Source organism: Pollicipes pollicipes, unplaced genomic scaffold (genome assembly GCF_011947565.3).
Source record: "Pollicipes pollicipes isolate AB1234 unplaced genomic scaffold, Ppol_2.1 Scaffold_4295;HRSCAF=5057_pilon_pilon_pilon, whole genome shotgun sequence".
Classification (NCBI taxonomy): Eukaryota; Metazoa; Arthropoda; class Thecostraca; order Pollicipedomorpha; family Pollicipedidae; genus Pollicipes; species Pollicipes pollicipes.
This window is the reverse complement of record NW_023596461.1, coordinates 30,068,222-30,093,475: the sequence shown is the minus strand read 5'-3', so window position 1 is coordinate 30,093,475 and position 25,254 is coordinate 30,068,222. Positions and strand designations below refer to the sequence as shown.

The window sequence follows — 25,254 nt, the reverse complement described above, 5'->3', positions numbered from 1 at the left end:
GCGCACGACAGAGTGCCGCTCCTGACTGTGCGCCCGACACACACAACCCCGACACCAATCAATGGGCGGCGGCGGTGATTTTTTCACCCCATCTCCCCACGCCCATAAATTGTCCGTCTGCCCCAGGCCAGGAGACCGGTAGTGACGCCACCGCAAGACGGGCGCGCGCTACCATTGGTCGCCAGCCGTCTGATGACGTCACCGCGCAGGAGCCGCACCTCCCATTGGCTGTCGGCAGGTGGGTGACGTCACCAAGCGGCACCGCGCAGCAGCTGTCGGCCGGCCGGCGGCACGCCGACGGCATTCGAGCGTGCCGAGCGCGGGTGAGGTGCGGCGCGTAGCGCGCGGACCGCACGCACCGCGGCGGTGCGAGGCGGCGCAGCCAGCCAGCCGGTGTGAAAGTGGTCGCAAGTGGGGATTAGCGCAGCGGCGACGGCATGACTAGCTCCGGCGACTGACGGCCTGCTCAGCACCGCTCTCGCAGGTAACGGTGTTTCTGGTCGTGGAGGCGCGGCCGCCGCCCGGCTGCACCGCGTGTTGTCTTCGGCGGGGCGCCCGGCCGGCCTTGGGGTAGCTGCCCTTGGGCCGCCGGCGGCGTCAGAGTCGCACCGTGTTTTCTGCCATCGTTGATGATCTGTTTGCAGCGTTGGGATCAGCAAAGCATTTCTTACCAAAGTCTTTGTCCTCTTTTCTCCACCGTCAGTGGCTTAGTTCGGATCCCGGTGACTGCTTAATTGCTGTTGTTCGCTTCGTCTGCTCTTTTCAGTCCGCCCCTCGCGGTAGGATGAGGGTCATCATGGACGCTTTGTCAGCGTATTGCCCGCCCCGCCACCTCTCCACGCCGCACGCATTTATCGTCCCTCACCCCTTTATACGGGACTCGCTCATCTAGGGCTTCTGTCCGTTCCTCGTCTCCCTCCCCCGCTGGATGGGAGGGGGATGAGACCCTCTCCCACCCTTCCAAGGGGGGGGGGGGGAGCGCAGATGGCCGGTCGGGTTGATCTGGACCGGCGGTTGTGTCACGGACTGCTTCCATCCCCTCGGCATGGCCCGGCCGCGGCATCATAATGCCGGCCCACGCCCGCCGCGGCCGCCGCATCATCTGGCCGACTCTGGGCATTGGCCACCCCGGGAAAGGTCGCGCCAAGGGCGAAAAGCCGAGCTGCGGCCAAGCCCTCCAGCCTCACCGCTCGTGCCGACAAGCCGGGAACAGAGCCGCCTGCTGTGCCCCCGGACGGGACGGGGCCGCCTACTGCGCCGCCGGACGGGACGGAGCCGTGTCCGGATAGGGGCGTACCCGCCTCCTGCGCTCCCGGACTGGGACGGAGCAGCTTCCCGAGCCTCCGGACGGGGACGGAGCCGCTTCCTGCGTCTTCAGACGGGGACGGAGCCGCCCCTGCGCCCCCGAACGAGATGATTCGAACACCCGAGCGACGCTTAGGCTGCTGCTGAGGCTGCCACCGTTCTGGTCCAGGTCCGACGTTCGGACCTGCTTTCGGGGCCGCCACTGTTCTGGTCCGGGTCTGACGGCTCTGCGGCCTTCCTCGCACCTGGGAGCGGTCTAGCTTGTCAGTGTCACTGTAACCCAGCAGCGGACTGTGACCCCACAGCTTCTGGCGAACCTTTGCGCACGAATGTCGAGCCGTTTTGTTTGACACTCGTAACTCATGTGAGTGCCGTCAGCTAGGTGTTATCGACGGTGTTCGTGATTTGCACACCACTAGGTGTCCTGTCGGATAATTTGGTCCCCAGCCGGTCCGCACATTACGTTAGAGTTGTGCGAAGTTAGGTGCTAAATGCGTCGTCTGCAGAGAGTCAGTCTCCTGCGGAGCTAGTCCCGCCTCTGTCCATCGCTTAAGTAAATGAAACCGGCCCGATGTCGACATAGGGCTGCGCGCTCGTCCAATATTGACGAAGCGACCGTCGGCGAAGTAAACACGCATGCGTGTTCTCTGGAGGAGGGTCGGTCGGTCCCCTCGCGCGGCCAGGCCGCTCTCGAGAGTCGGCTGGTCACGCAGTCTGCGACCTCCCACGGGACGCAACTGGAGCGGCGCGCCCCCGCCGTGGTCAGAGCAGCGCGCTTCCCATTGCGGCCAGAACGGCGCGCTCCCCGCCGCTCCTCGCGCGCGTGTCGTCCTCACCTAAGAACGGCACGAAATCTATGGACCAGTGCTGGCCAGCCCGGGCCGTTGCGCCGCGCTCAGTTGGCCTGGCAGGGAGGAGCGGCCGTTTCAGACGGCCGCTGTGCGTGCTCACGCAGAGGGCTCCGCTCGCCGTGCGTTGCGGTGTGATGGCGCGCCGAGGCCGAGCGGACAATGTGATGACGGATGAGCAGGCCCATGATGGCGCGATGACGTGCCGATGACTGTGTGATGATGACGCGCAGCTGTCATACTGCCACGCTGTGAGCAGATACAAGTGATAATAGATGACGTTATGGATGTGGACAGCTGCCGACTGACAGGTCTGGGCGGAGCGGCAGCGGCCGAACCCTGCCCGCTGCCCGTCCCGTGACGGAGCCGGGTACATACTCCACTGACCACCGCCGGGCCTCGCGGCAAACAGCGCCGGTTGCTGTTTGTCACGCGCGATCCGCGGCTGCCACGAAACTGTCAAAACAGAGCTCACTGGCGGCGCGCACTGCGGTGAGTCCGTGCCCCAGTGTGGCGGTGTGAAGTAGGCCGTATGGCGACACGTGCCCAGCCGCGATGACGGGCTTGTGGCGCGGGCAGCGGGTGGAACGCGCCCGTCGCCGCCGCCCGTCGCCGGTCCCAGCTCCGGCTCGCCGGCCCTGGCCGTGCCTGCAGCTGCGGTGGCTCGCCGCAGCCGCGGCATGCGTCGCACCCATGCGGCGCCGGCCGGTCGAATGTGCTGGGAGCGGCCGGCCGGGCGCGCACGCCTGCGGCTCATTCTCACGGTGGTCGCCTCGGCCCGGCCGCCGCTCCCACATCAAACCGAAATAGCCGGTCGTCGGTTTTTGCAGGCGCTTAGTCGTCATGCCGCGGCCCGCAGGTGGGGAAGGGGTGACGGCGGGGAGACGCGGGCCGTGTGAGCGACCTCCATGCCACCTGTTCCGCCCACTGCGCCTCTGCCCTCCCCTCCCCCTTCCCCCATCCGCCCGGGTGGCCAGCGATGATCTCATGGCCGCTGGAAGCATTGGCAACGCCGTCAGCCTGCAAAGTTCGTCGGGGCGGGCACCTCCCGGCAACTAGCCCAGCGGCGGGTGGAAGGGTTGGCATAATTCATCTATTTGAGCTGCTGAGTTGTCGGTGTTGCCGTCCGTGTCCGACGTGTTTAGAAATTGCATGCCTCATGCAGTCAAAATTAAGCAACTTTAGTGTATTTGTCAGGGTTCTGGGAATGTTCCCGCCGAAGGCGTCCGCTCGCTGCCAGCATCGCGCTGCGTTTAACCGGTTGGCTTTGGGGTCGCTTCCCGTCCGGACTCCTCCCGAACATTAGAGTCACGACGGCCACGTCGTGGAGGCGGCGCCGTTGCGACGTCCCCTGTCGTGACAGAACGCCGTCTGCTGAGCGCCGCCTTCTGCTAACCGCCTCTCTCCCTTGTCACCGAGAGGGCCTGTCACTGAGCACGCTGCAGTGTGCAGGATGCATGTCGCAGGCCGTGGCATCCATGCACCGCGCTCCCGCAGCGTGGCTGCAGCCGGTTCCCGCCTTCGGGTCCGCCAGCGGCGACAGCCGCCCCGTCCCCAACCCTCCGTCGCCGGCAATTCGCGCCAGTGCGCTGAGCTCGTTTTACCGCCGCCTGATTCACCGCAAGATTGGCTTAGGTGGCCCCCGGGCGACGTGCAGATGAGGAGAGCGTGAACGGCGGCTGCGGCCCCGCCCGCACCGCTGCACTTCAGGCGACGCGCAGATGAGGACAGCGTGAACGGCTCCTGCGGCCCCGCCCACGCCGCTGCACTTTAGGCGACGCGCAGATGAGGATAGCGTGAACGGCTCCTGCGGCCCCGCCCACGCCGCTGCACTTTAGGCGACGCGCAGATGAGGACAGCGTGAACGGCTCCTGCGGCCCCGCCCACGCCGCTGCACTTTAGGCGACGCGCAGATGAGGACAGCGTGAACGGCTCCTGCGGCCCCGCCCACGCCGCTGCACTTTAGGCGACGCGCAGATGAGGACAGCGTGAACGGCTCCTGCGGCCCCGCCCACGCCGCTGCACTTTAGGCGACGCGCAGATGAGGACAGCGTGAACGGCTCCTGCGGCCCCGCCCACGCCGCTGCACTTCAGGCGACGCGCAGATGAGGACAGCGTGAACGGCTCCTGCGGCCCCGCCCACGCCGCTGCGCTTCAGACGATGCGTGCTGCCGCCGGTTTCCGCCTCGATGCGCGTTCCACCGCAGCGCCGCCGTCGTCGGCGACGTCTCCGCGCTTAGTGACGGACGGAACCGCTCGGGCGATGACTGTTTTGGCGACGGCCCAGTCCACCTCGGCTGTGAGCGGGGTCCACCTCGGCTGTCAGCTGAGTCCACCTCGGCTGTGAGCGGAGTCCACCTCGGCTGTGAGCGGGGTCCACCTCGGCTGTGAGCGGAGTCCACCTCGGCTGTCAGCTGAGTCCGCCTCGGCGGTGAGCTGAGTCCACCTCGGCTGTGAGCGGAGTCCACCTCGGCTGTGAACGTAGTCCACCTCGGCTGTGCGCGGAGTCCACCCCGGCTGTGAGCTGAGTCCACGTCGGCTGTGAGCTGAGTCCACCTCGGCTGTGAACGTAGTCCACCTCGGCTGTGCGCGGAGTCCACCTCGGCTGTGAACGTAGTCCACCTCGGCTGTGCGCGGAGTCCACCCCGGCTGTGAGCTGAGTCCACGTCGGCTGTGAGCTGAGTCCACCTCGGCTGTGAGCTGAGTCCACCTCGGCTGTGAGCGGAGTCCACCTCGGCTGTGAACGTAGTCCACCTCGGCTGCGAGCTGAGTCCACCTCGGCTGTGAGCTGAGTCCACCTCGGCTGTGAGCAGAGTCCGCCGATGACGGCCAGGTGGCGGCCCGGCCAGTGCCGCGGCCGACGGCTCGCCTTCCGTTGCCGCCCGGAGGTCTGGCCGGGCCCCGTGACTGAGCTCCAACCTTAACGGTAGTCGATCCAGGGCTCAAACGTGATAAAGGCGTTGGGTGTGTTGCCAACATCATAAAGATGTTGTCAGGAAGGCTGCAGACGAGTAGGCCAGCGCATTTGGCGTATGAATGATGTTTCTGTGCCATGAATCGCTCAGATAAGTCTGCCTGGGATCAGACATTCTGGCGGCACCATACTGAAATGCGGACAGTAAGCCTTTGGCTGATCTGTTACATTTTACGCGACTTACAGGCGTCCAGTCTAACTGAACGTAAACGTTCGCTCACTTTGTGGGGGGTAAGAGCTGAAGTAATTACCGTTTTGTCAATCTCCGCGCCAGGTCTTTGATAATAGTAGTAAACGGTTAACTACGCAGTTATTCGCCTTTGTGAACTTCGTTATAACCGTTTTTTGGCAGTCGAATTTTAGCTGCTCCTTGCGGGAAGCAGTGGGCTTCACTTAAGTGCATCGTATGCATTCCGACCTGGTCAGGGCAGTTCACTACATCACAGTACGCGTCTTACTTACAAGCTTCATCTGTGAAGTACAACAGGCGAACGTTAATCGAACTATATCTTTTCATTTTGTCCGTAACCTTACACTGCTTCCTTTGCCCTCCCTCGCTCGCCGTTTCTCGAGTACGGCTTTCCAGCGTTGTAGCGTTCCTGGCGTTGCAGTCGTTGTCGTTGTCGTTGTCGTCGTTGTCGTTGCCGCCGGTGAAAGCCGTTCTGAGAAGTGTCCAGACGCCGCTGAAGACGATTATCGAATCAGCGGCCTGTGTGAATCGGCACGAGCCGGGCCTGCTGCGGCAGCCGTCCGGGCGGCAGCCGCCGGCGCCGCCGCCGTCGGCGGCGCGGCTCGTCGCGAGGTCAGACTGCACGGAAGCTGCCGCCTGCAGACAGCGGCGCGCTGGGACGTGACGCCGCTCGCCACTCTGGGGTGATCCTGGCGCGCTGGAGGGGCGGTCCTGGCGCGCTCGCAGGGATTTTGGCTCGCTGGTGACTGTCCTGGACGCTGGTGATTATCCTGGGCGCTGGTGGCCATCCTGGTGGCGATTGTGGCCATCCCGAGCGCTGGTGGCCATCCTGAACACTGGTGGCTATCTGGGCGCTGGTGGTCATCTGGGCGCTGGTGGTCATCCTGGGCGCTGGTGACGATCCTGGGCTCTGGTAGCCATCCTGGTACACTGCGGGCCACCCCAGCACGCCGGAGGAGATTCCAGTGTGTTTGCGGCCCATCCGGGAGCATTCGCGGCTATTGCGGCTTGGCGCACAGCGAGGCATCGCTGCGCGCTTGGCTTTATCCTGGCTTTTTGGGGCAACGCTGGCACACTGAAGACGACTGAGATGCGGTGGTATTGGCATCGTGAGGTGCGTCGGCTCCTGGGCCAGGATAATTTGGTAGTGCGCGATGGAACAATGCGGGTGAGATAAAAGCGTTCTTGCTGCCGTGTGGCGCCTAGCATGGCTTGTTGGCCAGGTGGTTACAGCATTGACGCTGCGGTGTTCTGGATTTGACCATGGAGCCCGGCTTTCAGACCATGAACAGTGATCCAGATTCCAGACATCTGTTGGCAGGCGAGCGAAATGCTTGTTGGCAGCCGTATGTCAGATCTGAGACGCTGTCGATATGGCACTGTCCACATCCGCAGACTTCAAGTGAATCATGAATCCTTACTCCTGAAGCACTGCAGATTGCGTACGCGCGCGCGCACGCGCGCGTTGTTTGCACAACCGTTGTGAGGTGTCGTGGCGCTGGGTCTGAATCTGGAATTGGAGCTAGAACTGGATCTAGCAGAGCTTGAATAGCCAGTTGTATATCTCAGCTGCTGCACGCTTCCGTCCCAGACACTTTGTCAAACATCGCCGCAACCAACAGATGCGATGCTTGGGAACGACTAGAGCCTACTGGTTTCGGGCCCCGCTCAGCGGCCCAAGCCTGATTCAGTCCAAACAGGGAAGTGTTATTGAGGCTTGGAAGCTTACTGATGACCTTGGATCATAGGCTTGCAAGCGGGGTGGCGATAATGCGGCTCAAATTAAAGCTGGGAAAAGCGGTGTGCAGACTAGATGACTGCTAAACGACTTGGCACAGGTCGACAGAGCCGGGTAATGTGATAAGTACGTGATCTGAACTAACTACGTGATCTGAGATAACTACGTGATCTGGGTAACCACATGTATCGTTGGCTGGGTGTGGCTGCATTTTATGCCCTTTTCTTGTAGAAGCTCCCCTTCGTGTGGCATTTACCCTCATGCCAGGTCCCGGTTTCTGTGGCTGGCCACGGTCTTTTTTGGGGCGGGGGGTGGGGGGAATCCATGGCCTTGGAACCACCGCGCGGTCTCCCGACGTATCATGTCTTCTGCGTGTGTGCTGCTGTGATGCATCGCCGGTGGTGCCGGCTGCTGGCCGGGTCCGCGGCCGTCTGCGCGGCCGCTGTGATGTCTTCTGCTGCTATGATGCGTCACTGGCGCCGGCTGCTGGCCGGGTCCGCGGCCGTCTGCGCGGCCGCTGTGATGTCTTCTGCTGCTATGATGCGTCACTGGTGCCGGCTGCTGGCCGGGTCCGCGGCCGTCTGCGCGGCCGTGCGCGGGCGGATCCGCCTCCGGCCATGTCCGCGTGGCGCGCGTCGCCGCCGGCTCCCACCCCGCCCTTCTGTTTGCTGAGCTGCTGCTTGATGAGGATGTATGCGGCATTCTGATGGGTGACCCGCCAGGCCTTCCCGTCTCACCGTCGCCGGGGTGCGGGGGGCATCGACACCTAAGAACACTGGGCGCATGGCGATGCACATGGTACAGGTCAGGTCACTATTGGTTGGATAGCGACGAACGTGTGCGAGGGTCCACACGATGGGCGCGTCTCCTGTTCAGTCGGGACGGCGTCCAGTGCTTCTGAACCCGGCCAGATCCACAAACCGGTGAGTTATTGCTGATTTTGCACGCATTTGATTTTAGTGTGTTTATACTCGTCGGACAGCTCTGCGGCAGTGACATCACATGCGCGTTTGCACCAGTTGTTTTCGTATTGTTAGAGCACGACGGCCTTCGACCTCCTTGGACTCGGGCTACCGTTCGGTGGAGACTGCTCGTACCCCGCGTTAATATCCAGCATCCAGGCCGAGGATTGTGGACGAAGCTGTGGTTGCCTGTCCGTAAATAACTAGGCGATGTTGGAATCTTTTAACTTGAGAGGTAAACGCCTTCCCAATAGTCCACAATGCCTCCAGAGCAAGAAGTGAAGTGCAACGGCCCTGATATCGCGTATAACTCTAGAATGCCGCGTAGCTGTTATCCGCATGATATTGATGATTCCAGTAGCTGAGCTTGTGCACCAGAATGTTTCGTTTATTAAAAGCGGACAAAGTGTTTTCACCAACAACCCTTTGGCTGAGCGGGACACTTCATGCCCTGGTCATTATGCTTGCCTCCCTGAGAAGGTAAGACTGGGCGACTTTGACTGGGCAGTCAAAACAATTTGGAAGATGTCTTAAGATAACGTTGATCTTAATGACAGGCAGAAGTCAGCGCTAGCAGAATCATCGGCATGCTTCTCAGCGCGTGCGTAGTGCAAGTAGCGGAACATAAGTTTGACTTTATCCCACTGATGACCAACGGAATCCACTGATGGCCCTTTATCCCACTGACGGCCCTTGCCGTTTTTAATATCAGTCGTGCTAGTTGGGATTGGAGTTTACCAAAAGAGTTAACCAAAATTTGGGAAAACTTTGTAGAAAGTTCCCACATTTTTTGCTGATTCATATGGCGCCCTTCATTTAGTGTTGCGTTTCATTTATGGTGTAATATTTATTCGATGTGTTGGATTTGACACCAACGCCATAGCCAGAATTTTGCCCATGAGGGGGCGAAAACGGGTCATAAGTGGGTACTTTAAGCAAAGTCGACCCCTCTTAGGCACTACAGGGGTCTTGTCTTTGGATTGGGATGGACTTGCTTGACTCGGGATCCCATTTTTGCTGCTTCGAGGGCACGCATTTTACCTAAGAAGCGTCATAGGCGACTTTACCTGCCAAATTGGCGCACCACCACTGGCTACAGCACTGCTTAGCACGGGGCCATTGCGAAGCGTGTACTACACACTGGTACAGCCATCATGGCGGGGCAAAAGTGGCATTATATGAGGCGTTCGGAATTCAATATGAGTCGAAAAGCCGATTTGGAATCAGAATTGTCTGCTGGTGGTATACACACATACCAGAAAACTCTTGCTCAAGCTCAATCACGTCCAGCTGCCACTTTTGTGGTCACTTTGTGACCCGCACTCGCTCGGCGTGACTCGCCAGCCGCTTTCACACACGCTTATCGGGGCGCCGCAGACTGAGTCGAATCGATGCGATGCCAGAGCCGGCACAAAGGACGCTGTGGCGCCCTCACGCGCCGGGCTCGTCCGTCATCGCTGATAGACTGTCGGGCGCTTGTTAACCGTTAACCGATGACGTGGGTGCGACGGCGGCGGGGTCTGCGTCGGCCGGACCGGACGGCCTCGGGATGAGCGGGGCGGTGGGGACGGGAGGTGCCGGAATGGCGTGCATCGGCGCACCGCCGCCCCTGTCGGCACCGGCTGTGACGGCCCGGGTCCGTCCGCGACCTGCTGGCCTGCCGCCGACGTCTGCCGTCACTGATCTGCGCTGAAAGAACGGGTCTGGGTAGGCGCCGGGGTCCGTCCGTGACTGGAGCTGGCCTGCCACCGGTCGACTGACCACGAGACCTAGACTGAGGAAAACTGGATCTGGACATAGAGGGCACATGGTGCCGTGCAGAAATACGTCTGCTGCTCCGGGGCTGAGGATCAGTGGCCGGCGACAGGCGGAGCCCTCATCGCTCCTGGACGCCATCATACCCTCGTTAGGGGATAGCGTGGTGGCGTCGCGCTGTCGCCATCGCTCGAACAAAATGGCCGGAGGGGTCTAAAGAGGTCTGGCCATTTGTTCTGCCTAGGACCCATTTCTTCGCAGGCCGTCAGATGGCTCTGCGAGTCTGGGAACGGCCGTCTCTCACAGTTTGGCGCCGAAAATACCCGGCCGCATTGAAGGCGCGAACCAGTGGCATTGGCGCCGCCATCACCGGGGGATCGGGTCGACCATTGTACAGTCTTTTTGTTTCGGGTTTCTGGGAAATAGAACATTTCACAAGGCGAACCGGACACCACATTGGGCCAACTGAGGTCGTAAATTAGTCGTGACGGCCTTGCGCGCCGGTCAGGCGTGTGTGGAGTTCGATATCACTCGCCGATCGCAGCCTTTGGAACGATGTGAACCTGACCGGAGCGCGGGGCCGTGCCAGCCAGCGGCTGCCGCTGACCGGTGCCGGCTCCACCGGAGCTCGGGGCCCTTCAGCCAGCGGCTGCCGCTGACCGGTGCCGGCTCCACCGGAGCTCGGGGCCCTTCAGCCTGTAGCTGCCGCTGACCGGTGCCGGCTCCACCAGAGCTCGGGGCCCTTCAGCCAGCGGCTGCCGCTGACCGGTGCCGGCTCCACCGGAGCGCGGGGCTGCGCCAGCCAGCAGCTGCCGCTGACCGGTGCCGGCTCCACCGGAGCGCGGGGCCCCTCAGCCAGCAGCTGCCGCTAACCGGCGTCGGCTCCGCTGGAGCGCGGGGCCGCGCCAGCCAGCAGCTGCCGCTGACCGGTGCCGGCTCCGGTATCTGGTTTCCTGTTCGCTCAGGTGTCGGTGCGGAGTGCACTGTCGGCGCCGCCGCACGGCCAGGCCCGGATAGCAAGCGATGTGCGGCGTACAGGCCGGGTGCGGTGTGCGGTGTGCGGTGCGCGGGCCGGGCCTGCGCCGGTCCCCAGTGCTGCCGTGACGTGTCGCCGGCGTTGGCGGGCTCGGCGGCCGCGCTGTGCCGTGCATGGCGGCGTGCTGAGGGGCGGATTCCGCTTGGGCCTGTCCGTGACAAACAGCCGGAGGCAGCGCCGCTCAAGGTCCGTGAGTCGTCAGGCATGCGGCGCCGATGCCTCAGGTGCTGAATTACCGTTGGTTCAGTCACGCCTGTTCCGGCGTGCACCAGTCTGCCGTTCGCCTGAGCCAGCAGTGGCGCGGGCTTGCCGGCTCAGCTCCGACCTGCCGCGGCCCGCGACGAGCAGTGAACTTTTCCTCTTCAGTGCCACCCAAGCCCCGAACCAGCTCCAGTCGTAGGCGATGGCAAGAACAAGCTTGCTGACTGTTCGGTGCTGGGCCTCGGACCTGACTGCTCGGTGCTGGGTCTCGGACCTGACTGCTCGGTGCTGGGTCTCGGACCTGACTGCTCGGCGCTGGGTCTCGGACCTGACTGCTCGGTGCTGGGTCTCGGACCTGACTGCTCGGTGCTGAGACTCAGACTTGATCGTTTGGTGCTGAGACTCAGGCCTGACTGTTCGGCGCTAGGACTCGGACCTGACTGTTCGGTGCTTGGACTCAGACCGCAGCGCCCGCGGGCGGTATCGGTGTGCCAGGTCTGGCTGGCTACGCCGCTGCTCCGGGGCGTCGCTGGCCATGGGCTGTGCCGGCTCCGGCCGGCGGTGGATGGTCCGATCCGGCCCACGCTCCCCACTGAGTGTCGCTTGTAGGAGCTGGCGCGGGGGGGGGGGGCACCATTCGGGCCGGCCTGTGTAACAGGTTAGCCGGCCAAACAGATGGCCACCCATCTGTCTAGCCAGCCAGCGAAATTGTTCGCCGGCCAGGCCATCTTTCTCGGCCAGTCAGCAATCGTCCAAACTCGATAGATTGTGCTGCTTTGGCGGTAATGCTCCCTTATATCGCACCTGGAACTGGTGTCAAACTGGAGGCAGGCGGAGTTATGGGCTCTTTGCTCTCCGTTATGCAAAACTCGATTGTAGATATACCCTGTGAGTGGGAGTAAAATGTCTGATCGCGATGAGCATGCGCCGTTGGGATCCTAGTGATGCATGTGGCAGGGCATGGTGCACGCTTAAACATACCCATGGAGTCGTAATTCATGGCATCCCCACTACCGATGACGGTTAATACATGGGCGTAACTGCCAGCGGGTTCGCTGGGATCCGTACCACCAGGATCGGTAGGATCGGAGCCACCAGGGTCGCTGGGATCCGGACCACCAGGATCGGTAGGATCGGAGCCACCAGGGTCGCTGGGATCCGGACCACCAGGATATGTAGGATCGGAGCCACCAGGGTCGCTGGGATCCGGACCACCAGGATATGTAGGATCGGAGCCACCAGGGTCGCTGGGATCCGGACCACCAGGATAGGTAGGATCGGAGCCACCAGGGTCGCTGGGATCCGGACCACCAGGATCGGTAGGATCCAAGCCACCAGGGTCGCTGGGATCCGAACCACCAGGATCGGTAGGATCCGAGCCACTGGGGTCGCTAGGATAGGCCGGACAACACCGGTCGCCTCATCAGGACAGGGACCGGTCACAAGATATCCATTTGTCCGAGTTGTTAGATACATATAAAGTGGAGTTTATATAAGTTGTCAAGTGCATTTGCAAGGAACATTGTGCATATAGATAAGACAGCCATTATAGCACTATTCTTAGTAGAATATCTCTGGGAATGGAAAAATAGATGTATCATACATCTATTTATTGACGGTCGAGGTAGCGAGAAGGCACACTGCGTTCGAAGGGAAGATAAGCAGTGGTTCAGGATCCTGCGTCGAATCGTGACTTAAGACTCCAGATTTTAACCTTGCACGTACCTCGCATGTTTACGGCACTCTTAAGATTGTCCTTTCCTCTTCTGTTCACTTCCTCCTTCCCGACGCAGCGTGCCTTCTCCCTGGCCTCGCCTTCCACCTGTTCCCCGCTCACCTGTCGGCGCCCTGCTGACGGTCCCGAGCCCGTGCTGACGACCACCGAGGCCGTGCTGACGGCCGCCGAGCCCGCGCTGACGGCCGCCGAGCCCGCGCTGACGGCCGCCGAGCCCGCGCTGACGGCCGCCGAAGCCGTGCTGACGGCCGCCGAGCCCGTGCTGACGACCACAGAGCCCGTGCTGACGGCCGCCGAGCCCGTGCTGACGGCCGCCGAGCCCGTGCTGACGACCACAGAGCCCGTGCTGACGGCCGCCGAGCCCGTGCTGACGACCACAGAGCCCGCGCTGACGGCCGCCGAGCCCGTGCTGACGGCCGCCGAGCCCGTGCTGACGACCACAGAGCCCGTGGTGACGGCCGCCGAGCCCGTGCTGACGACCGCTGGGCCCATACGGCGCGCGTGCTGCTATTGCTGAGGGCGACGCGGGCACGCTACGTGTTCGGCGGCGCCCTGCCCGTCCAGTCCGCCATGGCCGCCCTGTCCATGCCCGTCCAGTTTGCCACGGCCGCCCTGTCCCTGCCCGTCCAGTCCGCCACGGCCCGACCTGTCCCTGCCCGTCCAGTCCGCCGCGGCCGCCCTGTCCCTGCCCGTCCAGTCCGCCACGGCCCGAACTGTGCCTGCCCGTCCAGTCCGCACTCGCCAAACCAGTTGGCGGCTGCAGCGCAGGCACGCGACAGGTCGCCGTGTGCCGGCGGACGGGATCCAATTCTGGCGACACCTACCAACCCGTCAGGTCAGGGGCTGGTTACCAGCGGCCGCTGCGGCAGGACAGGGGTGGTCATCACCGGCTGCCTCGTCAGGGAGCACTGCACCTGGCTCGAGCCCGTCACCCCCGCGCGGGCTCGTCATCGGTGCTCAAGCTCTCCACCCTGGCGCGAGCTCTTCACCCCGGCGCGAGCTGGTGCTCCGGGCCGGGCTCGTCGGTCGTCAGGCGGCGCGGCCACCTGGCTAGCGGCGAGATTGGACGGTATCAGACCGCCGCGTGCCCTTGATGCCTCTCCGGCCGGCCGGGCGCCCATCTGGAAAGACGGAGGAGGCGGCCGCGCTCCGTATCGCGGTGATGGCCTGCCTCATGCGGCCGGCGGAGGCGCCGCCGCAAAGGCCCGAGTGGCGCCGCGTATGGGCTGCGATAGCGGCCCGGGCTGGCAGCGTCGCCGGTGGCTGGCGTTAGTTGGGCTTATTACATTTTCATGCGGACGTGAAAGGGGTGATTGGCTTAGTTGGATCCACCATGAAACATTCTGTAAAGCCCATTTGATTACATGCATTAGATGGTTCAGAGCGGTGGTGGGGATTTATTCATATATGCAGGGTTGGGGGCCGTGCCGCAGTGTTTTCCTGTCCGTAGTGTGATCCTCTTCAGGGTCATCTTAATGGAACGCCTTCGGCCTAACCTAACCTAACCCAACCTAGCCTAACCTAACCTAACCTAACCTAACCTAACCTAACCTAACCTAACCTAACCTAACCTAACCTAACCTAACCTAACCTAACCTAACCTAACCTAACCTAACTAGTTGGATTATTCATATGACTGTGCAGTATTCTGTTTTTTCCCTCGCGGCTAGCCATTGGTGTTCAAGGCAATACACAATGCTCAGGGGCTGATTAGTTATCAATTTTAAAGGCAATACTCAAAACACAGGGGACTCAGCTGGTGTGGAGCGTGTTGAAAGCCCCAGGATGTGAGCTTTTTACTCATTTACCGGTTAATGCAAAGCATGAGGTCGTGAACGCTAGCACTTAAAACGAATATGATGGCATGTCGAAAAAATGAAAGCTGGCGCAAAGCTCTCTCTAAGCGATGGGAATGAAAGAAGCAGTCGTCTTCAGCAACCACTCAGCGTCGTCGGATTAGATGTCAAGTGCTGTTCGGTTGGTGGCAACCACCCGTGAACTCGCCTAGCTCGTGCACTATCAAATCCGGAGGTGAACCCTTTCGGAACTCTTCTCATTCCGGTGAAAGGAGGGTAGCTGAAGCCGGTGGAGTGCGGTGACGGAAGAGCAACGATGTGCCCGAAGGCAGGCGCGTCCGACGCTCCCGGAACGGGGTAATGGTGCCGGCGGTACGTGGTGAGAAATGACCGCTAATGTTTCTAATGGCCGATCCATGCGCAGGATGGATATGTCCCGGCCCACGTCCACGGGGAAGCTCGGCTCTGGCCGCAGGAAGACTGTTGCCGGCCTGCGTCCACGGGGAAGCTCGGCTCTGGCCGCAGGAAGATTGTTACCGGCCTGCGTCCACGGGGAAGCTCGGCTCTGGCCGCAGGAAGATTGTTACCGGCCTGCGTCCACGGGGAAGCTCGGCTCTGGCCGCAGGAAGATTGTTACCGGCCTACGTCCACGGGGAAGCTCGGCTCTGGCCGCAGGAGGATTTATACTGGTCCACGTACAGGGAGAAGCTCGGCTCTGACGGGGTTCTGAACTTGTTTCGATCCTGGACATGTTCCGTCCACGTTCACGGAACACTTCCCCTGGACGTGTTCCGGTCCACGTCCAGGGGAATTCACATGTAGTGCCACGCTGGCTGCGTGGCCTATGACAGGTGCAGCTGGCCGCCTCTGTGGCCACGTCAGGATGCCGTGCGGCCCGGCCGCCGGCTGCAGGGTCCGACGGCACTGCAGCCGGCGGCCGGGCCCAATTAGGTAAAAGCCACCGTAATGTCCAGCGGCTGTGGACAGTGGCGATTTGATGCGGCTGCAGTGGTCCGGAGAAGCGGGGCCTGAGACGGAACGCCATCGTGCGAAGCTCTGGCAGCGCTTTTTGGAGGCAACACGGTGGGAAATGCGTGCGTGTTTGTAACCGTGTAGGTGCTTGGTTAGTTCTCTTCACTACGCGCGCGTCCCGTGTCCGGACGGGGGACACTGGTGATCTGTGGCCTTTGTTCAGGTACATGGCTTATGCAAACTGGTGTTTGTTTTTTGAAAGCGACTTGCAGCTGTATCGCCCCCGTCTACTGAGCGCTGTACAGCCGGCAACGGCTTCACAGCAGTCGGCGCTGAGGTGTAGACCGGATCAGACTGAGTCAGCGTCGGCTGACCGGGTGTGCGTGCGTGCGGGTCTTGGGTGGTCGCCCTGGTGGTCCAGCCAGGACCCGTCTGGACCAGTGACCTGACGCAAGACAGTCACGTGGACCGGGCACAGGGCATTGGTTCGACGTGAACAGCTGGATGCGAATGGCCAAGTGCATTGCGTTGTTTGTTTGTTCTACAAACGCTTGTTGGGTGTGTTATTGGTTGGGCCCTCTACTTTGTGATCGCCTGAGGTCGATAACCCCGCATCATAAGACAAGTATGCGGTGATATGGTTGGTGGGCCCATTTGCTGTGTTTTGATGGTCGTGCTCATTTCCGTGAACCTGCAAAAGTGCAGAATCCAATTTAGTGGCTGTGCCCAGTCAATATTAGAAAGGGTGCTGAGGGTGTAATAATGTCTCATTTATTAGCGTAGTGTTCCGCTGGAAGGCCTGTTCCTCCCCAACATTCGTACCCCGTTGCCCGTCAAAACTTTGCAGTATTACAGGGCATTTGTTTGCATTTCTCTTTGATATGTACTTTGTCCCCTCTCACAGCAACTGTTGTAAAGCGCCGTCTGATCATCCAATATTCTACATGCATTGACGCGTGCAGAGTGGCCGCCGCCACGCCCCAGCACCAAACCTCACGCGTGGCGGCATATACACCGACGCCGCGAATCGCGCCGAGCCCGCCGCGTCGGCCGCTGCGCCGCCGTTCTGCTCAGCACAGCTGCGCACGCCGCTGTCTGCTGCCCCGGGCCGCGGCCGTCTGGCTGGCGGCAGAGCGGTGGCGACTGTCGCAGGTAGTCGCATGGCCTCCGACCCCGCTGGTCTGCTCGGCCGACAGCGGGGCGCCTTTGGTCCGCCGCGGCTGGGAGGCACGGCACTTCGGGCGGTCTCTGCCCGCCGCTGGGTCAGCGACTGTGGCACACGCTCGGCGGGCCCGGCAGGTCAGACGGAGGCGCGGTCCACCGACGGTGGGTCGCGCGGGAGTGGCCGGTCGGTGCGTGCGACAGGTGCGTATGCGCGCGTCCGGTTAGTCAGTGCGCGGCCGCTGGACGAGGCTAATTCTCGGCGAGGCTAATCCGCTGCCAATTCCAGGCCGACTTGAAAAATGAGCGGCGCGTAGCCTGGGCTGCACTTTCTACCTGAGTGGACTCGGAATTTAATTAGGAGCTGTTCGACTAAAAGGATTAACTGTACGCGAAGTTTTCGTTTAATTACCTGCGACGTGCAACGGGATGACTGCAGTGGGCGACATATGCAGATCGGAACGGCAGTGACCCCTCTCAGCAGGGTCCAGTCGGCAACGGGTCCCTCCGTTCTCGTTGGGCTGGCTGGTCCGTGTCCTTGCCCCAGTAAAAAAACTGACATCAGCTGTTGCCATAGCTGTTGGCTATATCGGGCACTGCTTGTGCGATTGGAATTCGGGATAGCGAAACACTAAGCGTCTTGTCCAGAAGGCCAGTCAACATTCATGCGCCGTCGACGGCACCGAGTTGCCGCGGACCGCTGTTCGCCAGGTACCGCAGAGGCCGTGGAATTCTAGCCTAGTCCTTTGTCTCGTTCCAGACAGAGGGCAATTTCGAAACCGAACGCCGGCTTCGCTCAGCCAAGTTTCTCTTATTGCCGGTCCATTAAGTATGCGTTCAACACTTTGTTCCTGTCGCGCCGACTCGTCAAATTAAAAGGTGGGACGACGGTGGAATTCTCGTCGAGGCTTGCACTGCGCGGGCGACGCACGCACGCACGCACGCACGCACGCACGCGTGTACACAGACACACACGGCGAAGAGCCGGGTGTTCACCAGTCAGCGGGCTCAGGTCACGGAAGAGGAGGGGGTGCCATGCTACACCGCCGGGCTGTCTCTAGTCGAGGCGACCGCTGTCCTGATAGCGGTTAGATGTGGAGAGGCACACGTGCACCTCTGTCGGCATGTTGGCGCAGTGTGTTCCACAGCTGTTGCCGCGGCGTGTGGGCAGCGGGTGACGGAAGCGGCGGCGACAGGCGTGACAGTGGCAGTCGGTGACAGCTTCAGCGGTGACAGCGGCGACGAGGGTGACAGGCGGTTTCTGGCAGGTTGTCGTCCGCGGCAGCGGTGGCGCTGTGACGTCACCAACGAATTCATGGTAGCCGGGTCAGCGAACCTCTGTCCACTCAACAATTGTGGGCCTGCCCCACCGTAGAGTGACCTCATCCTGACTGATGACAGGCGTGCATCACCTGCGCTTGCGCCACTGCATTTACCATGGGACCCCATCGGCTGCCAAAAACCGTTGTTGGCTTTAAAGAATCCCTAGTCTAATCCAGGAACGTTTGGTCCTGTCACGAACTCTGTGGAGGGCTCTTACTAGCCGTCGCGGGCATGCTTGTCTTGTTCGGAACACCCGGTCCCTGAATGTTTCACCAGTATAATGAAGTGAGCCGTACACTTGCCATGTCTGCTGAAATATGAACGGGCCCTCGACGGCCAACCATCCGGCGAGCTGTCGGTGTCCAGTTGACACGTTTTCCTTAGTAGCATGTCACGTGATGCGCCTGGCGTCATGGCTGGAGCCTGGCTTCATGGTTTGGACGGACTCGAGCCCCCCTTCCTCCAGGCTTCGGGACTTGCAATATAGCGCCTCTGGGTGTTGCATTATTCCACTTGAACACTTGTGCCACCCAGTAATTAGGACATGGCGGCCAGACGGCCATGTGACGGTTTTTGCCAGACCTTCACCCGACAGCACTGACCAGACCGCCACGTGACGGCTCGGGTCAGACCGTCACGGGATGGCTCGGACTCGTCGTACCCTAGACACTATTACGGTTTCGATTAGTAACTGATTTTATAACCAGAATTCGGTGTAAGCGTTGGGAATTCGGACGGCTTTCCTTCCCAAAATGGACAACTATCGAAAGCCCTTCCGCCATTGCCGTCCGGTATCGTATCGCGTAGGATGCTGGTTGCGGCTTGCAGCAAGTTCCAGGCGCAGTGGGCACAGGACACATCAACACGTGAGCTCGAAACTCGCGTGCGGTGTCATATTTGCTCGACAGGAACAAGGAAATTTCGGCACCGGCCGTGTTTTGGCATTGAATGGCACGCTCAGGCCGCGGTACTACATGGCTGCTTCAGATAAAGTTCTCCCATATTTGAAGTAAGTATCGGACGACTTTGCTTGATGGATGCCGACCGAAACGCCCTCGGGGCAAGCAACTTATACGACGGAATCAAATAAACGCGGCCTGACACGGCTGCTGCAGCGAAGCTGCCGGGTGCACCAGACGGCAGGGGTGCCTCGCTGTCCCTATACGAACAGGCCGTGCCTCACGCCGCCGGCCGGCCGGTCGCCGCCGGGGAAGGGGAGGGGTGACGCTCCCGGCCGGGGAAGGGGAGGGGTGACGCTCACCGGCAGGGGCCACGCGTCGCTAACGAGATTAACGTCGACTGCCGTTTGCATACTTCCCGATTTTTCGGCGCCGGTGCGGCCGGGCAGACTACGCCGGCCCGTTTTCCCGCCGGATTAGGGCTGTTGGCGAAACTCGAACTGGCGGCCTGGCGCACGGTGGCGCGACTGGCGGGGGCCGAGGCGCCGTCCGGGAGGCAGCGCTGCCAGGCTCGTGCGCGGGCGATAGACGCGGGCAGGCACAGGTGGGTGGCAGAAAAAAGATGGTGTAAGGAAAAGGGAGTTGGTGACGTCACCAAGTGGTGGCTGGAAATCCTATCCGGGTATGGGTAAAAGGGACGAGTTAATAGTGATGAGGAAAACCTGATCGGCAAGCCGCCCGCAACGCGCGCCTTTAAATGGCCAAGTGTTGAAACTGCGTCGCTTTCGTCTAGCTTTCCGACCGTTAACCGGTGCCACACATGTGGCTAGCAATGTGGTTACAAGAATGAGCCAGCCACCGAACTGGCTCGCGGCTTCGGCCCACGACAGTGAGCTCCACCGACGCAGGCTATCACATCCCGCAGCTTCCCAACTGGCGTACAGGCACCTGTTCACCAGGCACAAAGGGCCACAGGCCTCCAACCGCATTCTGGGCATGCTGGTGTCTCAGGTGGGCATGTGCTCATTAAGCCGACGTATACTTTTAATACAACATGGCGTGCCATGGAGCCATTTGTCACACCGATATGTCGCTGATGTCCAGACGGCCGGCGGATGCAAAAGCAGTTTACATCTACGCGCCGGCACTCAGGCACCTTTGTGGCGCCGGTAAGCTGAAGCGATTAACGACGGTGCATCTGGCCACGTCTCCCTCGTGACTGACGTCGTTTCGTAAAGCCCGGTGGCGGGAACGGCTGAGTAAAGGGAAAGGAATGTGTACGCCGCATGACCTGCTTTTCCCGCCAGTATTGTGGTTGCCGTCTCTATCTCAGGCTGCGGCAAGAAATCCGAGCACAACAAGCCGTGTGTTCTTTGTCCTGATTCTGGTGCGTTACCCTGTGTTTGCTTCTGGCCCAAGATACAGCGTTGGGCTGTTTCTCACGGCGTGGGTCAGCGCAGCTGCGCGCTTCTCCCTCAGCCTGCGCGCGGCGTCGGCGCGCTTCGCTTTCAACCTGCACGCGGCGTCGGTGCGCTCCGTTCTCAGCCGGCGCGCGGCGTCGGTGCGCTTCGTTTTCAGCCAGCACGCGGCGTCAGTGCGCTGGGGGCGGCGCTGCTCTCCGCTCCGCCGATCAAGGCCACCGCCGGCCGGCGGCGAGTGGGCGCGCGAGGCGCTGCCGGCCGGCAGACGGCGCGGCTGCACGCTGCCGCAGGGCCGGCTCGGCGGCGGCGGCGTCCGAGGGTGCGATGCCGCCGGCGCCGCTCCCGTGGCGAGCCCGGCCGACGCCGCACGGCGCGGCACCGCGCTATCGGGTCACGGCGACGCCTTATCGGCCGCCGCCGGCCCGATAGACGGCCGCGGCGGCGCAGTTGGCCGCAGCGCCGCCCTGCTTCCTGCCCGGCAGTGTGCCGGCTGTGGTGACGCAGCTTCACCTGGCCCCCTCTGTTGGCCGGCGGCTGGGGCGGAGGTGGATGAGCCCGTGCGCGGCGCCGTGACCGGGCCCAGCCGTCCGATCGGACGCCGCCGCTTGGCGGGCGACGGCAGCGAGCGCGAGCGGCGACCGGCGACCGGCGCCGGCCGAACCGGCGGCTGCGGCGCGGCCGCCTCCACAGGTGCTGCACTGTGTGCTGCGGCGGCTGAGCGACTGGGAACGCTCTGCGCCGTGTGGCGACTTGTCCGAGCGGGGCGGAGCCGACGCAGCTGGCGGCGGCGCCTGTTGAGCGGCCGCGCCGCCCGTCTCCCAACGGACGCCAGTGGCGGTAAGTCGTCAGGCGCGCCTCCCGCAAGCGCGCTGTAACGCGGCGCGCCCTGGCCGATTTCGGAGCAAACTAATTTGTAACTTCTGTCGGCTCCAGATCCAGGGTTCAGTTAACATTTGACATTTGACCTGCACCTTACGCTCGGGCACAGACCGTGTTCCGCCTCTTCGACTGACACCAGCTGGGCGCACCATGTTACTACGTAACGACATTATGTATGTGGAACGCAAGAGATTATCCTCAGATAATGCGTGCATGGCGCCGCAGGTGATGTTGCCTCAGCCTATTTCCCATTGGATTCAGCTTTAAAAATGGCTTCTACATCAGACAATTGGTTTGTAAAGCCAAACTTTGTCGAACTAGTGTCAGCTTTTTACGCGAGGAGTATCTGCCTCGCGCTGGTTCTATCTCTTCCTAAATATGATCCCAACTTGGCGCTGTTATCGGCCTGCGAATCAGTCACTATAGTCTCCTGAAGAAATGCGAGCTTAATTGGCCTCAGAGTGTCGCAGACTCCTCCTCTCAGTGTCTCGATGCTGATAAGGAGAATGAACTCTGATTTAAGATCGTACGATTTTTTATCAGATCAGGCCTGGTCTCCATGTTATTTGCTATCACCCGCCGCTAGAACTACATTTCTAGCATTCCGGTCCAGCCTTCTTAGGTGTACCACTGAGCTGTCACCGCAGTCTCAGCTACAGTCCGCCACTCTAACAGATCCGGGTCGGCTCACGGCACGCGCTGGCTCGATGAGCCAGCCCCTTGACTCGACCCACCGGTGGAGCGGGGCGCGGCGAGTCAGACCACCGCCGCGCTGCGCCTCCTGCCCCCGCAGCGACAGACACGCAGCCGGTGGTAATTACCCGGCCCGGCGTTAGTGGTAGGATGGCGTGCCACAGCGGCGGGTCCGGCGGCGCCCTCTCGGGACACCGGGCACCGATGTGTCCCGGATATACCGACCGATGTGTGCACAGGACACGGGCAGATCCTGTTTGTACCTACCGCTCTGCCCGCAGGACACGGCCAGGTCCCGTGTCTGCCGCCCGCTGTACCCACGGGACACGGGCAGGTCCCGTGTGTACCGACCGCCCTGCCCACGGGACACGGGTGGATCCTGTGTGTACCGAATGCTGTAACCACAGGACACGAGTAGGTACCGTGTGTACCTACCGCTGTACCCACAGGACACGGGCAGGTCCCGTGTGTACCGACCGCTCTGCCCAAGGGACACGGGTGGATCCCGTGTGTACCGACCGCTGTAACCACAGGACACGGGCAGGTCCCGTGTGTACCTACCGCTCTGCCCACTGGACAGGCATGATCCGCGTGGGTAACGTATGGCGCAGGGAAGTCCTAACCCTCCGGGAGAGTGGACGCTGTGGCTATCAGTTTGGCTTTTGCTGTACAACTGACTACAAAAATACGACATTGCTATACGAGGCCTGCACGGAAAACATGCTTCATCCGTTCCACCCGCTTCCGTGGATGCCCGACTAACCGGGGGCGGCACCTGGCCCCGATGCCAGACTCAGTTTCATTTTCTCGCCACAGTCCCACACGCCTCAACATCCGGACCCAGTGAGGATGTGGTTGTCCATAACGTGACTTTGGCGTATGTGCGAACCCCGTGCGCACGGCACTCCGCCCATTTCGGGATCGAGAAGCCGCGTCCGGCCACGTCTCGTGACGTCTCGTGGCGCCATACGGCTGTCTAATGGCTGAAGTCGTGCCGAAAACGTGCTGAATGCCGTTTGCTCTGAAGTGACTTTTGCTGGCGGACGTATGAAAGGTCTGAAAATGTACGGCGGCATATGGTGCATAATTCACTTTCGCACCAGCGGCACCTACTGACACTGGAGTAACACGCAGCCCTTGTTCGCGCGCTTTGTGCCAGTGTAGAGGATGAACCCTGTTCAATGTGGTTTTGGCGAAACCGGTTGTCCTTGTATTCGTCCAGTGCGTGACCGCTCTCCATTGGTGTGGGTTAGAAACAGGTCAGAAACACCAGCCGTCCCCGCGGTAGAGAATTTGCAAGCGTTGCACGGTGTTTTGCATTTTTTTGTGAGCAATCGCTACTTCAGTGGATTAATTAATTGTCATTGCAGTAAGCTGCCACCACTCAGGCCGGCGCGTTGGCAGTTTGCAATGGCGCCGCGTACTCCCCGGACAGCTGCGTCCGTTTTTCTGCTACAGCATTGCTCATTAAAGTGAAATTGCCTCCAGAATGGATAAATGTTTGTCTTTGTGGTTATTGAAGGCTGAAAATTTAAAAAAGCTTAGTAACTGCTTGGATGTAACAAAACGTTGTTAGCTAGCAGAGTAGTTTGTGTGATTTGTGTAATGAAATTTCGCCAGCAAAATGGCTGTCATCGTCTACCTGTTGCTTTCACATAACTGTCTTTTAAAAATATACAACAGCTGCCCCTGAGGACGCAACGCAACAGACAAATTTGGGTGGACAATTGACAGCAGTATAACGGCAGGATATTGCTACGAGACGTCAGATGAATTCTATGCAACCAGAGGTACGTTGCATTTTTCATTCCCAAAAGCACGCTATTAGCCAACGACCGAGAACCTCTCGGGATGGGCACTTCTCTAGCCGAGGCCTGGATCCAGGATCTGACAAAAATCGTCTGCCCCAGTTGAGGAGGGACAAGAGCCCGTTCCCTTCCCTTGATGCCGCTCTAGCTGAGGCTCCGTTCCATCATCTGACAGAACTCCTCTGTCTGGAATGAGGTTTGAGAGCTCTTTCCCTTCTCTCGATGCTGCTCTAGCTGAGGCCTGGGTCCAGCATCTGATAAAACTCGTCTGCCCGAGATGAGCTTTGAGAGGTATTTCCCTTCTCTCGATGCTGCTCTAGCTGAGGCCTGGGTCCAGCATCTGATAAAACTCGTCTGCCCGAGATGAGCTTTGAGAGGTATTTCCCTTCTCTCGATGCTGCTCTAGCTGAGGCCTGGGTCCAGCATCTGATAGAACTCGTCTGCCCGAGATGAGCTTTGAGAGGTATTTCCCTTCTCTCGATGCTGCTCTAGCTGAGGCCTGGGTCCAGCATCTGACAGAACTCGTCTGCCCGAGATGAGCTTTGAGAGCTCTTTCCCTTCTCTCGATGCTGCTCTAGCTGAGGCCTGGGTCCAGCATCTGATAGAACTCGTCTGCCCGAGATGAGCTTTGAGAGGTATTTCCCTTCTCTCGATGCTGCTCTAGCTGAGGTCTAAGTCCAGCATCTGACAGAAGTATCCACCCAGGATGAGGTGTGAGAGCCCGGCCCCATCCCTCTGCTCCCCATCCGGCGGATCGACGGGAAGCCCCGGGGATGCGCTGTCCGGTTCTCCCGGTTTTAATATGTCACAGCGACGCGCGAATGTGTCAGCGGGTGTCTCGAGGGAGCGGCGGATCGAACATGCAGACTTCCCCAGTGCACCGAGGAATTAACAAGTCCCTGAAGCCAGCGGCCGGGTGGGCAGCCAGGCACACGTATGTGAACCAGCGGCTCCGATCTGAGGCAGGACTCAGTCATGGACGGCCTCCTGTTGGCTCCCCGATAGGCTCCTTTCCAGCTGACGCCACCGCTGCCGACACTTTCCAGCTGACACCACCGCTACCGACAGTTTCTGGCTGGCGCCGAAATTGCCGGCGTGTGTTGGAAGTTCATGTCTCCACCCAGCAATGCTTCCTTTTCCAGACTGTGTTCACCGCCGGATGGCGTCTGCCGCTCCCTCCCCCTCCCCCAAAAATTCGTGTCTTAAGCCGTAGGCAGTCGTGCTATTTCTGTGTGCAGTTAACACGTTGGCTTTCAGAGTGTTGACAGTGGTGTGCAGTTGACAACGTTGCTGTACGCGGCCAAGATTGTCACCATGTGCAGTTCGACACCGCTGTTGTGCGCACTCAGACACCGTCGTCGAGTACAGTCGACACTTCTGCTGAGTGAAGTCGACTTTTCTGCCAAGAGCAGCCCAAAATGTCGCCTTGCGCAGTCAGACGCTTTCGCCGCAGACCGTTGTACATTATCCCCGCGTTTGCAGTCCAACTCTGGTCTCCGTGTGCAGTCCGACACTGGCCTCCCTGTTCATTTCGACACTGGTCTCCGTGTGCAACCCA

At 60.8% G+C, this 25,254-nt stretch overlaps 1 protein-coding gene across 3 annotated transcripts in view; it reads left to right on the top strand.

Moving 5' to 3' along the window:
• Positions 1–323: 323 nt before the first annotated feature.
• The window catches only part of LOC119096397 (platelet glycoprotein V), a 30,249-nt gene continuing 5,318 nt past the window's right edge, over positions 324–25,254 (top strand). For 2 of the 3 annotated variants that reach the window (XM_037219271.1, XM_037219273.1), the window contains exon 1: positions 324–484. The gene's annotated coding sequence lies outside the window, so the exon portion shown is untranslated. Of the gene's footprint in view, positions 485–21,032; positions 21,154–25,254 lie in introns of those variants that run through there. The other variant, XM_037219272.1, reaches the window with a different exon arrangement.